Source organism: Cryptomeria japonica, unplaced genomic scaffold (assembly GCF_030272615.1).
Source record: "Cryptomeria japonica unplaced genomic scaffold, Sugi_1.0 HiC_scaffold_69, whole genome shotgun sequence".
Lineage (NCBI taxonomy): Eukaryota > Viridiplantae > Streptophyta > Pinopsida > Cupressales > Cupressaceae > Cryptomeria > Cryptomeria japonica.
In genome coordinates, this window is record NW_026728891.1 from 477501 (window position 1) to 490781 (window position 13281).

General features: G+C 59.7%; 1 non-coding gene across 1 annotated transcript; it reads right to left on the minus strand.

The window, feature by feature from the left end:
* Nucleotides 1-2392: 2392 nt before the first annotated feature.
* Nucleotides 2393-2511, minus strand: LOC131863849 (5S ribosomal RNA). Its single transcript, XR_009362743.1, has one exon. It is a non-coding gene; the product is annotated as a 5S ribosomal RNA (ribosomal RNA).
* Nucleotides 2512-13281: the final 10770 nt, after the last annotated feature.

The following is a 13281-nucleotide window of genomic DNA, read 5'->3' on the forward strand; positions in this document are numbered from 1 at the left end:
ATTGCCCGGGCGCGCACCTTCGCCAGGGTGGGCACCTTGGTGCGCACACCTTGGCTGGGCTGCGCACCAGGGCGGGCTCAAGATGGCACCAGCATTCCCTTTTTCTCACTATCTTTCAAAACGGAAATTTTAAAATCTCGTTTTTTTTTTGCCTTTTATGGAAATTAGTGAAGGCATCGCATCAAAGGTGCGCACCTCGCTGCCCACCTTGGTGTGCTCCGAGGTGCCCACCACGGTGCGCAACGCCGGTGCGAACCCGGGAGCGCCCCGATGTGTGCTCCAAGGTGCGGCGTGCACGAAGTCGGACCCCGGTTTGCCCCGGGTGCGCACCTCGCGTGCACCTTGGTGCGCACACCTTGGCTGGGTTGCGCGGCCTGGTGGGCACCATGGTGCGCACCAAGGAGCGCTCCGAAGTGTGCTCCAAGGTGCGGCGTGCACGAAGTCGGAGCCCGGTTTGCCCCGGGTACGCACCTCGCGTGCACCTTCGCCGGGGTGGGCACCTCGGCTGGGTTGCGCGCCCTGGTGCGCACCAAGGAGCGCTCCGAAGTGTGCTCCAAGGTGCGGCGTGCACGAAGTCGGAGCCCGGTTTGCCCCGGGTGCGCACCTTCGCCGCGGTGCGCACCATGGCGTGCACGAAGTCGGAGCCCGGTTTGCCCCGGGTGCGCACCTCGCGTGCACCTTCGGCGGGGTTGCGCGCCCTGGTGGGCACCATGGTGCGCACCAAGGAGCGCTCCGAAGTGTGCTCCAAGGTGCGGCGTGCACGAAGTCGGAGCCCGGTTTGCCCCGGGTGCGCACCTCGCGTGCACCTTCGGCGGGGTTGCGCGCCCTGGTGGGCACCATGGTGCGCACCAAGGAGCGCTCCGAAGTGTGCTCCAAGGTGCGGCGTGCACGAAGTCGGAGCCCGGTTTGCCCCGGGTGCGCACCTCGCGTGCACCTTCGCCGCGGTGGGCACCATGGCGTGCACGAAGTCGGAGCCCGGTTTGCCCCGGGTGCGCACCTCGCGTGCACCTTCGCCGGGGTGGGCACCTCGGCTGGGTTGCGCGCCCTGGTGCGCACCAAGGAGCGCTCCGAAGTGTGCTCCAAGGTGCGGCGTGCACGAAGTCGGAGCCCGGTTTGCCCCGGGTGCGCACCTCGCGTGCACCTTCGCCAGGGTGGGCACCTCGGTGCGCACACCTTCTCAATGTTTTCTTGCCTTTTCTGGAAATTGGTGAAGGCAGCGCATCAAAGGTGCGCACCTCGGTGTGCTCCGAGGTGCGAACCCGAGAGCGCTCCGAGGTGCCCACGAAGTCGAAAGTCGGGTTAATTGCATTGTTTTCCCCGGGTGCGCTCCGAGGTGCGCAACATCGGCGCGCACCAAGGAGGGCTCCGAAGTGTGCTCCAAGGTGCGCACGATGGCGTGCACCTCTGGTGCGCACGATTCGGAGCTCGGTTTGACCGGGGTGCGCACACCTTGGCTGGGTTGCGCACCTTTTGTGCGCTCCAAGGTGCGCACGAAGTCGGAGCTCGGTTTGCCCCGGGTGCGCACCTTCGCCAGGGTGCGCACCTTGATGCGCACGCCTTGGCTGGGCTGCGCACCTTGGTGGGCGCCATGGTGCGCACCTTTCGTGCGCTCCAAGGTGCGCACGAAGTCGGAGCTCGGTTTGCCCCGGGTGCGCACCTTGGTGGGCGCCATGGTGCACTCCGAGGTGCCCAAGATTGGTGCGCACCAAGGAGCGCTCCGAAGTGCGCTCCAAGGTGCGCGCGAAGTCGAAAGTTGGGTTAATTGTCCGGTTTGCCTCGGGTGCGCACCTTGCGTGCACCTTCGCCAGGGTGGGCGCCTTGGTGCGCACACCTTGGCTGGGCTGCGCACACCTTGGCACCCGCGTTTCCTTCATTTTAAATTTTTTTTTTTTACAATCTCTCAAGTGGGAAATTCTATAATCTCAACTTTTTTTGCCTTTTCAGGAAACTTTTGAATGGAGCGCATCATTGGTGCGCTCCGAAGTGTGCTCCAAAGCTCTCTCCAGCTGCGTGCACCTGCCCCGGCCGCGCACCCGGCCCCGCCCAGCTTCGCTCACCTGTCCCGGGCGTCTGGTGCGGAACCTTAGAGTAAGAAACATCACCGTGCACCTTGGCCAACGTGCGCGACTCGACCGAGCGCGCACTGGCCGAGGTGCACACCGATTTCACCTGGGTGCGCGCGCAGCACCTCGGGCGCACCGGGGTGCGCGCACAACGCCCGGGTTGCACCGTGGCCTGTGTGCTCGGGGCGCCTCGGGTGCGCGCTCGGTGTCGCCCCCGCGCGCGCGGTAGTGCGGGCAGCGCACCCCGGCCCGGCCCGGCCCCGACGAGAACGCAAACGGGCAAAAGGTTTATTCAAATAGCATTGCGACGCCCGGCGAAAAACTAAAAAAGGGTGCAACACCGGGACTTCCCGGGAGGTCACCCATCCCAGTACTACTCCGGCCCAAGCGCGCTTAACTGCGGAGTTCTGATGGGATCCGGTGCACTAACGCTGGTATGATCGCACCCGTTATGAGCTTGTCGCAGTGTGTACTTAGCAAACCGCGACCCACGTGCGAATCCACCCCGGCCACCCACCCCCGTCGAGGTGCACACCCTCCCTCGCGAAGTGCGCCCCGTTCGCCAAGTGTGAGCCCTGCCCGGGTGCGCGCACCTTGCTAGGGCGTCGGGTGTGCACCCGGCCCGGCCTACGTGCGTGCACCTGGAGGGGGCGTCGTGTGCGTGCAGTGTCCCGTCTGCAACGCGGTGCCCACACACCACCTCGGGCGCAACGACCTGCGCTCACATGTGGGCCGAGTGCACCTTGGTGCATGTTCGGGGCGCCTCGGGTGCACGCTCGATCTTGCCCTGGTGCACCAAGGCGCTCGGTTTGCCCCGGGTGCGCACTTGGTGCAAGGTGGGCACCCAAAATAGGGATCAAGCACCAAAACACAAGTTTCGGGATGCAAAATGGGACCCAAGGACCACAAATGCGTTCCAAGACCCATGATGGGTCCACGAGAACAAAAATGTGTTCCGAGACTTAATAAACAAATATTGGGTTTTAGGAGAAGAAACATGCTCTGATGCCCAAAACGAGAATCGACCCCGAAAAGGCCACAGGCCAAAAGTGGGATGCGAGACAAAAAAAAATGGGACCCGAGGACCAAAATTGGGTTCCCAGGTCGAAGACAGGGCAACCGGACAAGAAACGACCTCTAAGGCTCGAAATGAGTCCCGACGACTAAAACTTGACAAGAAGCACCCATCAGGCACCCAACTCGACACCCATGGGATGCCGACCCACCCGGGCTTCCACCTAGCACACCTTGGCACCCACCCACCCTCGCACCCAACCTCGCACCCAACTTAGCACCTTTGAACCCACATTGGCACTCACCCTGACCCTGGCACCTTGGAACCCACATTGGCACTCACCTTGACCCTGGCACCCACCTTTGCACTCACCTTGGGACCCACCCTGGCTCCCACCTCGGCACCCACCCAGACACCCACCTTGGTTCCTTGGCACCCACCTTGGATCCTTGGCACCCACCCCGACACCCACCTTGGCACGCAACTTGGCTACTTGCCACCCACCTTGGCTCCTTGACGCCCACCCCGACAACCACCCCGTGACCTACCCTGGCTAGGGTTGGTGCACACCCACCCTGGTGCCCACCTTGGCACCCACCCTATGACCCACCTTGGCACGCACCTTAGTACCCACCCCGTTACCCACCCTAGGACCCACCCCGTGACCCACCTTGGCCAGGGTGGGTGCACCCACCCTGGTGCCCACCTTGGCACCCACCCATCCTAGCACCCAGCCTGTGACCGGGCTTGGAACCCAACCTTGCACCCGCACCCGTCTTGGCCAGTGTGGGTGCGCACCCATCCTGGCACCCACGTTGTGACACACCCTTTAACCCACGCACCCTAGCACCCACGTTGGCACCCACCTTGGAACCCAACCTAGCAACTTGGCACCCACCCCGTGACCCACCTTGGCATCCACCATAGCAGTCGCCGACTTGGCACCCACCTCGGCACCCACCTTGACACTTGTGGACCCACCTTGCCACTCACCCTAGCATCGACCCATCCTAGCACCCACCCTGGCACCTTTGCACCCTAGCACTCACCCATCCTAGCACCTAACCTGTGACCCACCTTGACACTCACCCTCGCACCCACCTTGGAACCCAACCTAGCACCCACCCACCCTGACACCAACCCTAGCACCTACCCACCCTTGCACCCACCCTGTGACCCATCTTGGCACCCACCCATCCTACCACTCAACCTATCACCCACCTTCTCACCCACCTTGGCATCCACCTTAGCACCCACCCACACTGGCACCTTGGCACCCACCTCGGGCAAGGTGGGTGCACACCCACCCTGGCACCCAATTTAGAACCCACCGAGCATGTTACCCACCTTGGCACCCACATTGCAGCCCACCCTAGTACCCACCCTATGACCCACATTGGCATCCACACCCTAGCACCCAGGCACCTCGACACCCGCCTTGACACCCACCCTAGCACTGAACCTGTGACCCACCTTGGAACTCACCCTAGAACCCACCCACCCTGTGAACCACCTTGGCATCCACCTTAGCACCCACCCACCTTGGCACCCACTCTAGCACTCACCCATCCTAACACCCAACTTGTTACCCACCTTGGCACCCGCCCTCGCGTCCACCTTGAAACCCACCCTAGCACCCACCCACGCAGGAGCCCACCTTGGCACCCAACCTAACACCCACGCATCCTGGCACCCAACTTGTGACCCACCTTGGAACCCACCCTAGTACCCACCTTTGAACCCACTATATCACCAACCCACCTTGGCACCCACCCTATGACCCTCTTTGGAATCCACCCTAGCACGCACCCACCCTGGCACCCACCATGGAGCGCACCCTAGCACCCACCCACCTCGGCACGCACCTCAACACCCACCTTGGTGTGCGCACTGCGCCAACCTCTCAAAGACCCTATGTGGTGCGCTCCAAAGTGTACACCTTTGGTGCGCTCCAAGGTGCGCACCTTTGGTGCACACCGAGGTGCACACCAAAGTGTGCACCGAGGTGAGCACCAAAGTGCACTCCAGGGTGCACACCAAGGCGTGCACCTTTGGTGCGGTCAATGCAAACGAATTCGGAAGTTGGGGTCGATGTCCTAATCGCTGCTGCAGACTACACGTATGAGAATCGGACAAATAGCTTTATATAGGGGAGGTGTTGCGTTTGATGGGTCGACTCCCCTGGTTGTGTGCACTGCACCAACTTCAAAGACCCTGTCTTGTTTAAGAAGTCAAAAGTTGGGGTGGATGTCCTAATCATTGCTGCAGTCTACGCATGTATGAGAATCAGACAAATAGCTTATATAGGGGAGGTGTTGCATTCGGTGGGTTGACTCCCCTGGTTGTGCGCACTGCGCCAACCTCAAAGACCCCGCATAGCAGAAGAAGTCGGAAGTCGGATTTTGGTGAGCACCAAGGCGTGCACCTTTGGTGCGGTCAACGCAGACGAATTCAGAAGTTGGGGTGGATGTCCTAATCGTTGTTGCAGGCTACACATGTATGAGAATCAGACAAATAGCTTATATAGGGGAGGTGTTGGGTTTGATGGGTCAACTCCCTTGGTTGTGCGCATTACGCCAACCTCAAAGACCTTGTTTTCGTTAAGAAGTCAAAAGTTGGGGTCAATGTCCTAATGGCTCCTGCAGGCTACACATGTATGAGAATCGGACAAATAGCTTATATAGGGGAGGTGTTGGGTTTGATGGGTCGACTCCCCTGGTTGTGCGCATTACGTCAACCTCAAAGACCTTGTTTTCGTTAAGAAGTCAAAAGTTGGGGTCGATGTCCTAATTGCTCCTGTAGACTACACATGTATGAGAATCAGACAAATAGCTTATATAGGGGAGGTGTTGGGTTTGATGGGTTGACTCCCCTAGTTGTTCGCATTACACCAACCTCAAAGACCTTGTTTTCGTTTAGAAGCCGAAAGTTGGGGTCGATGTCCTAATTGCTCCTGCAGGCTACGCATGTATGAGAATCAGACAAATAGCTTATATAGGGGAGGTGTTGGGTTTGATGGGTCGACTCCCCTGGTTGTGCGCATTGCGCCAACCTCAAAGACCCTGCATTGCGGATGAAGTCGAAAGTCAGAGTTTGGTGTGCTACAAGGTGTGGTCGAAGGTGCTCACCTAGGTGTGCACCTTTGGAGCACAGGAAAAGTGCCCTCCAAAAGTGCGCACCTTTGGAGTGCACAAAAGTGCCCTCCAAAAGTGCGCACCTTTGGAGCGCAGAAAAGTGCCCTCCAAAAAGTGCCCTCCAAAAGTGCGCACCTTTGGAGCGCAGAAAAGTGCCCTCCAAAAAGTGCCCTCCAAAAGTGCGCACCTTTGGAGCGCAGAAAAGTGCCCTCCAAAAAGTGCCCTCCAAAAGTGCGCACCTTTGGAGCGCAGAAAAGTGCCCTCCAAAAGTGCGCACCTTTGGAGCGCAGAAAAGTGCCCTCCAAAAAGTGCCCTCCAAAAGTGCGCACCTTTGGAGCGCAGAAAAGTGCCCTCCAAAAAGTGCCCTCCAAAAGTGCGCACCTTTGGAGCGCAGAAAAGTGCCCTCCAAAAAGTGCCCTCCAAAAGTGCGCACCTTTGGAGCGCAGAAAAGTGCCCTCCAAAAAGTGCCCTCCAAAAGTGCGCACCTTTGGAGCGCAGAAAAGTGCCCTCCAAAAAGTGCCCTCCAAAAGTGCGCACCTTTGGAGCGCAGAAAAGTGCCCTCCAAAAGTGCGCACCTTTGGAGCGCACAAAAGTGCCCTCCAAAAGTGCGCACTTTTGGTGCGCACCAAGGCGCTGGTTCGGTCGTTGCAGGCGAGTTCGGAAGTTGGGGTCGATGTCCTGAGCGGAGGTGCAAACTACACAGGTGTCGGAATCGGACAAATAGCTTATATAGGGGAGGTGTATGCTTCGATGGGTCGACTCCCCAGGTTGAGCGCACCGCGCCAACCTCAAAGACCCTACGGTATGGATGAAGTCGGAAGTTGGGTCCGATGACCCATTCGATTAGTAGGTATGCTCATGAGGTCGGAATTTGGGTCCGATGACCTGCCATGTGCAGGAAGGCGAATGTTGACACTGTGCGTTGCAAGGTGCACACCAAGGCGCTGGTGCGGTCTTTTTAGTCGAGTTCGGAAGTTGGGGTCGATGTCCTGATCGGAGGTGCAAGCTACACAGGTGTGGGAATCGGACAAATAGCTTATATAGGGGAGGTGTATGCTTCGTTGGGTCGACTCCCCGGGTTGAGCGCACCGCGCCAACCTCAAAGACCCTACGGTATGGATGAAGTCGGAAGTTGGGTCCGATGACCGATTCGATATGTAGGCATACTCGCGAGGTCGGAATTTGGGTCCGATGACCTGCCACGTGCAGGAAGGCGAATGTTGGCACTGTGCGTTGCAAGGTGCGCACCAAGGCGCTGGTTCGGTCGTTGGAGGCGAGTTCGGAAGTTGGGGTCGATGTCTTGATCGGAGGTGCAAACTACACAGGTGTGGGAATCGGACAAATAGCTTATATAGGGGAGGTGTATGCTTCGTTGGGTCGACTCCCCGGGTTGAGCGCACCGCGCCAACCTCAAAGACCCTACGGTATGGATGAAGTCGGAAGTTGGGTCCGATGACCGATTCGATATGTAGGCATACTCGCGAGGTCGGAATTTGGGTCCGATGACCTGCCATGTGCAGGAAGGCGAATGTTGGGACTGTGCGTCGCAAGGTGCGCACCAAGGCGCTGGTGCCGTCGTTGCAGTCGAGTTCGGAAGTTGGGGTCGATGTCCTGGTCAGAGGTGCAAACTACACAGGTGTGGGAATCGGACAAATAGCTTATATAGGGGAGGTGTATGCTTCGATGGGTCGACTCCCTGGGTTGAGCGCACCGCGCCAACCTCAAAGACCCTACAGTATGGATGAAGTCGGAAGTTGGGTCCGATGACCGATTCGATACGTAGGCATATTGGCGAGGTCTGAATTTGTGTCCGATGACCTGCCATGCGCAGGAAGGCGGAATTTGGGTCCGATGACCGAGTTGATGGCGTGCCATGCGCAGAAAGGCGGAATTTGGGTCCGATGACCGAGTTGATGTTGATGGCCCGCCATGCACAGGAAGGCGGAATTTGGGTCCGATGACCGATTTGAAGGCGTGCCATACGCAAAAAGGCGGAGTTTGGGTCCGATGACCGAGTTGATATTGATGGCCCGCCATGCGCAGGAAGGCGGAATTTGGGTCCGATGACCTGACATACGCATGGAGTCCGACTCGGGGGCCGATGTTCGATTCGATGACTTGCATTGTGGGTAAAGTCGGAAGTTGTGGTCTTTGACCCGATTCGATGACCAGACTTCGGCTGCTTGAGAATCGGACAAATAACTTATATAGGGGAGGTAGTGTTCTCGAGCATCCTCCCCCCGTGCCCGTTTATGTCGATTGATGCTGGTGCTCGACTGGTTGGAGCGCTCGGATGCAAAAATCTTGCACCAGGATTTATCGATTGTGATGGACACGGCAAGTCTCCTGATTGCTATGCAGGAGCTCATCGTGAATCTCTATGCGGCCTTGGTATGGACTCGACCTGCGGAATGGTTCGGCAATGGTAGTCGCTCCAACACGTCCTTGCAATGGCCACAGAGGTGATTCGACTAGAGCTCCAGTCTAGCTTTTGGGTTGCTTGGCGGACTGGTATAGCCGCGATCGAGTTCCGGCCATGAACGTTTTAGATAGCTCTTGGGCTTTCTGGGACGGAAGTCGGAAGTTTGGGCTGTTGTCCGATTTGATGACCATTCTTCGGATGTGTGAGAATCGGACAAATAACTTATATAGGGGACTGTGTTGTCTCACGCAGCCCCCTCCGTGCCCCTCTATCTCGACCGATGTTGGTGCTTGAAAGGGTTGGGATCGCTCGGATTTATAAACGTGCACCACCATTTGTCGAGTGTGAGGGACGCGGCAGGTCTCCTAAATGCTATGCGGGCGCTCTCTGAGAATCTCTATCCGGCCTCGACACAGACTAGTCTTGCTGAATGGTTTGGCACTGGTAGTCGATCCAACACGTCGTTGTTGTGGCCGCCTAGGCGATTCGATTCGAGCCCCCGTCTAGCTTTTGGGTTGCTTGGCGGATTTTGCCCTATCCGCAAGTGAGCTCGGTCCCTAAACGTTCGAGAAACCCGATTGCTATGCGCCGACTCTCTTTCTTGCGAGCCTCCATCTAGCTTTTGGGTCTCTACGGAACGGAAGTCGGAATCTGGGACCGTTGTTTGATTCGACGAGGCAGACTACGGTTGTGCGAGAATCGGACAAATAACTTATATAGGGGAGGTGTTGACTGGAGCATTCTCCCCCGTGCCCCTCTAACTCGACCAATGCTGGCGCTCGAACGGTGGTAGCGCTCGGATTTTCATTGAGCGCCAGCATTGGTCGATTTAGAGGGGCATGCGAGATTCCCGAATGCTATGCGAGGGCTCTAACGGAAATGTCTATTGGTTTCGGTATGGATGCAATTGCGAGTGGTTCGGCAAAGGTAGTCGTTCCGATGCGTCCATGTCGTGGCCAAATCGATAATTCGATTTGAGCCCTCGTATAGCATTTGGGTCTCTCGATGTGATTCCGCATTCCAGTCCCTTTGGGCACTGCTTGAGCCGCATCCCAGGGGGTTCCCTTCCCAATAATCTGCCTCGCAACCCGATTGCTATGCGGTGAGGCTCCTCGGCCGCCTCGGAACTATCTGTGTATCAGACGCATCGCGGGATAAGGGGTTGGCAACGGTAGTCGCCCCAAGCGCGTCCGATGCTTGGACCATTCCGAGGCGGCCCTGAAGCCTCTTCCGTCTAGCCGTTGGGTCCTTCTCGCCGCATCCCTCGCCTCGCACCCCGATTGCTATGCGGTGAGGCTCCTCGGCCGCCTCGGAACTATCTGTGTATCGGACGCGTCGCGGGATAAGGGGTTGTCACTGGTAGTCGCCCCAAGCGCGTCCGATGCTTGGACCATTCCGAGGCGGCCCTGAAGCCTCTTCCGTCTAGCCGTTGGGTCCTTCTCGCCGCATCCCTCGCCTCGCACCCCGATTGCTATGCGGTGAGGCTCCTCGGCCGCCTCGGAACTATCTGTGTATCGGACGCGTCGCGGGATAAGGGGTTGTCATTGGTAGTCGCCCCAAGCGCGTCCGATGCTTGGACCATTCCGAGGCGGCCCTGAAGCCTCTTCCGTCTAGCCGTTGGGTCCTTCTCGCCGCATCCCTCGCCTCGCACCCCGATTGCTATGCGGTGAGGCTCCTCGGCCGCCTTGGAACTATCTGTGTATCGGACGCGTCGCGGGATAAGGGGTTGTCACTGGTAGTCGCCCCAAGCGCGTCCGATGCTTAGACCATTCCGAGGCGGACCCGAAGCCTCTTCCGTCTAGCCGTTGGGTCCTTCTCGCCGCATCCTTCGCCTCGCACCCCGATTGCTATGCGGTGAGGCTCCTCGGCCGCCTCGGAACTATCTGTGTATCGGACGCGTCGCGGGATAAGGGGTTGTCACTGGTAGTCGCCCCAAGCGCGTCCGATGCTTGGACCATTCCGAGGCGGACCCGAAGCCTCTTCCGTCTAGCCGTTGGGTCCTTCTCGCCGCATCCCTCGCCTCGCACCCCGATTGCTATGCGGTGAGGCTCCTCGGCCGCCTTGGAACTATCTGTGTATCGGACGCGTCGCGGGATAAGGGGTTGTCACTGGTAGTCGCCCCAAGCGCGTCCGATGCTTGGACCATTCCGAGGCGGACCCGAAGCCTCTTCCGTCTAGCCGTTGGGTCCTTCTCGCCGCATCCCTCGCCTCGCACCCCGATTGCTATGCGGTGAGGCTCCTCGGCCGCCTTGGAACTATCTGTGTATCGGACGCGTCGCGGGATAAGGGGTTGTCACTGGTAGTCGCCCCAAGCGCGTCCGATGCTTGGACCATTCCGAGGCGGACCCGAAGCCTCTTCCGTCTAGCCGTTGGGTCCTTCTCGCCGCATCCCTCGCCTCGCACCCCGATTGCTATGCGGTGAGGCTCCTCGGCCGCCTTGGAACTATCTGTGTATCGGACGCGTCGCGGGATAAGGGGTTGTCACTGGTAGTCGCCCCAAGCGCGTCCGATGCTTGGACCATTCCGAGGCGGCCCCGAAGCCTCTTCCGTGTAGCCGTTGGGTCCTTCTCGCCGCATCCCTCGCCTCGCACCCCGATTGCTATGCGGTGAGGCTCCTCGGCCGCCTTGGAACTATCTGTGTATCGGACGCGTCGCGGGATAAGGGGTTGTCACTGGTAGTCGCCCCAAGCGCGTCCGATGCTTGGACCATTCCGAGGCGGCCCCGAAGCCTCTTCCGTGTAGCCGTTGGGTCCTTCTCGCCGCATCCCTCGCCTCGCACCCCGATTGCTATGCGGTGAGGCTCCTCGGCCGCCTTGGAACTATCTGTGTATCGGACGCGTCGCGGGATAAGGGGTTGTCACTGGTAGTCGCCCCAAGCGCGTCCGATGCTTGGACCATTCCGAGGCGGACCTGAAGCCTCTTCCCTCTAGCCGTTGGGGCTTTCTCGCCGCATCCCTCGCCTCGCACCCCGATTGCTATGCTGTGAGGCTCCTCGGCCGCCTTGGAACTATCTGTGTATCGGACGCATCGCGGGATAAGGGGTTGGCAGTGGTAGTCGCCCCAAGCGCATCCGATGCTTGGACCATTCCGAGGCGGCCCTGCAGCCTCTTCCGTCTAGCCGTTGGGGCCATCTCGCCGCATCCCCCACCTCGCACCACGATTGCTATGCGGTGAGGCTCCTTGGCCGCCTCGGAACTATCTGTGTATCGGACGCATCGCGGGATAAGGGGTTGTCACTGGTAGTCGCCCCAAGCGCGTCCGATGCTTGGACTATTCCGAGGCGGCCCTGCAGCCTCTTCCGTCTAGCCGTTGGGGCCATCTCGCTGCATCCCCCACCTCCTCGGCCGCCTCGGAACTATCTGTGTATCGGACGCATCGCGGGATAAGGGGTTGGCAGTGGTAGTCGCCCCAAGCGCGTCCGATGCTTGGACTATTCCGAGGCAGCCCTGCAGCCTCTTCCGTCTAGCCTTTGGGGCCATCTCGCCGCATCCCTCGCCTCGCACCCCGATTGCTATGCGGTGAGGCTCCTCGGCCGCCTGGGAACTATCTTCGTATCGGACGCATCGCGGGATAAGGGGTTGTCACTGGTAGTCGCCCCAAGCGCGTCCGATGCTTGGACTATTCCGAGGCGGCCCTGTGGCCTCTTCCGTCTAGCCGTTGGGGCCATCTCGCCGCATCCCCCACCTCGCACCCCGATTGCTATGCGGTGAGGCTCTTCGGCCGCCTTGGAACTATCTTCGTATCGGACGCATTGCGGGATAAGGGGTTGTCACTGGTAGTGGCCCCAAGCGCGTCCGATGCTTGGACTATTCCGAGGCGGCCCTGCAGCCTCTTCCGTCTAGCCGTTGGGGCCATCTCGCCGCATCCCCCACCTCGCACCCCGATTGCTATGCGGTGAGGCTCCTCGGCCGCCTTGGAACTATCTTCGTATCGGACGCATCGCGGGATAAGGGGTTGTCACTGGTAGTCGCCCCAAGCGCGTCCGATGCTTGGACTATTCCGACGCGGCCCTGTGGCCTCTTCCGTCTAGCCGTTGGGGCCATCTCGCCGCATCCCCCACCTCGCACCCCGATTGCTATGCGGTGAGGCTCCTCGGCCGCCTTGGAACCATCTTCGTATCGGACGCATCGCGGGATAGGGGGCTGTCACTGGTAGTCGCCCCAAGCGTGTCCGATGCTTGGACCATTCCTAGGCGGCCCTGAAGCCTCTTCCGTCTAGCCGTTGGGGCCTTCCCGCCCCATCCCTCGCCTCGCACCCCCGATTGCTATGCGGTGAGGCTCCTCGGCCGCCTTGGAACCATCTGTGTATCGGACGCATCGCGGGATAAGGGGTTGGCACTGGCAGTCGCCCCAAGCGCGTCCGATGCTTGGACCATTCCGAGGTGGCCCTGAAGCCTCTTCCGTCTAGCCGTTGGGGCCTTCCCGCCCCATCCCTCGCCTCGCACCCCGATTGATATGCGGTGAGGCTCCTCGGCCGCCTTGGAACTATCTGTGTATCGGACGCATCGCGGGATAAGGGGTTGGCACTGGTAGTCGTCCCAATCGCATCCGATGCTTGGACCATTCCGAGGCGGCCCTGCAGCCTCTTCCGTTTAGCCGTCGGGGCCTTCCCGCCGCATCCCTCGCCTCGCATCCCGATTCCTATGCG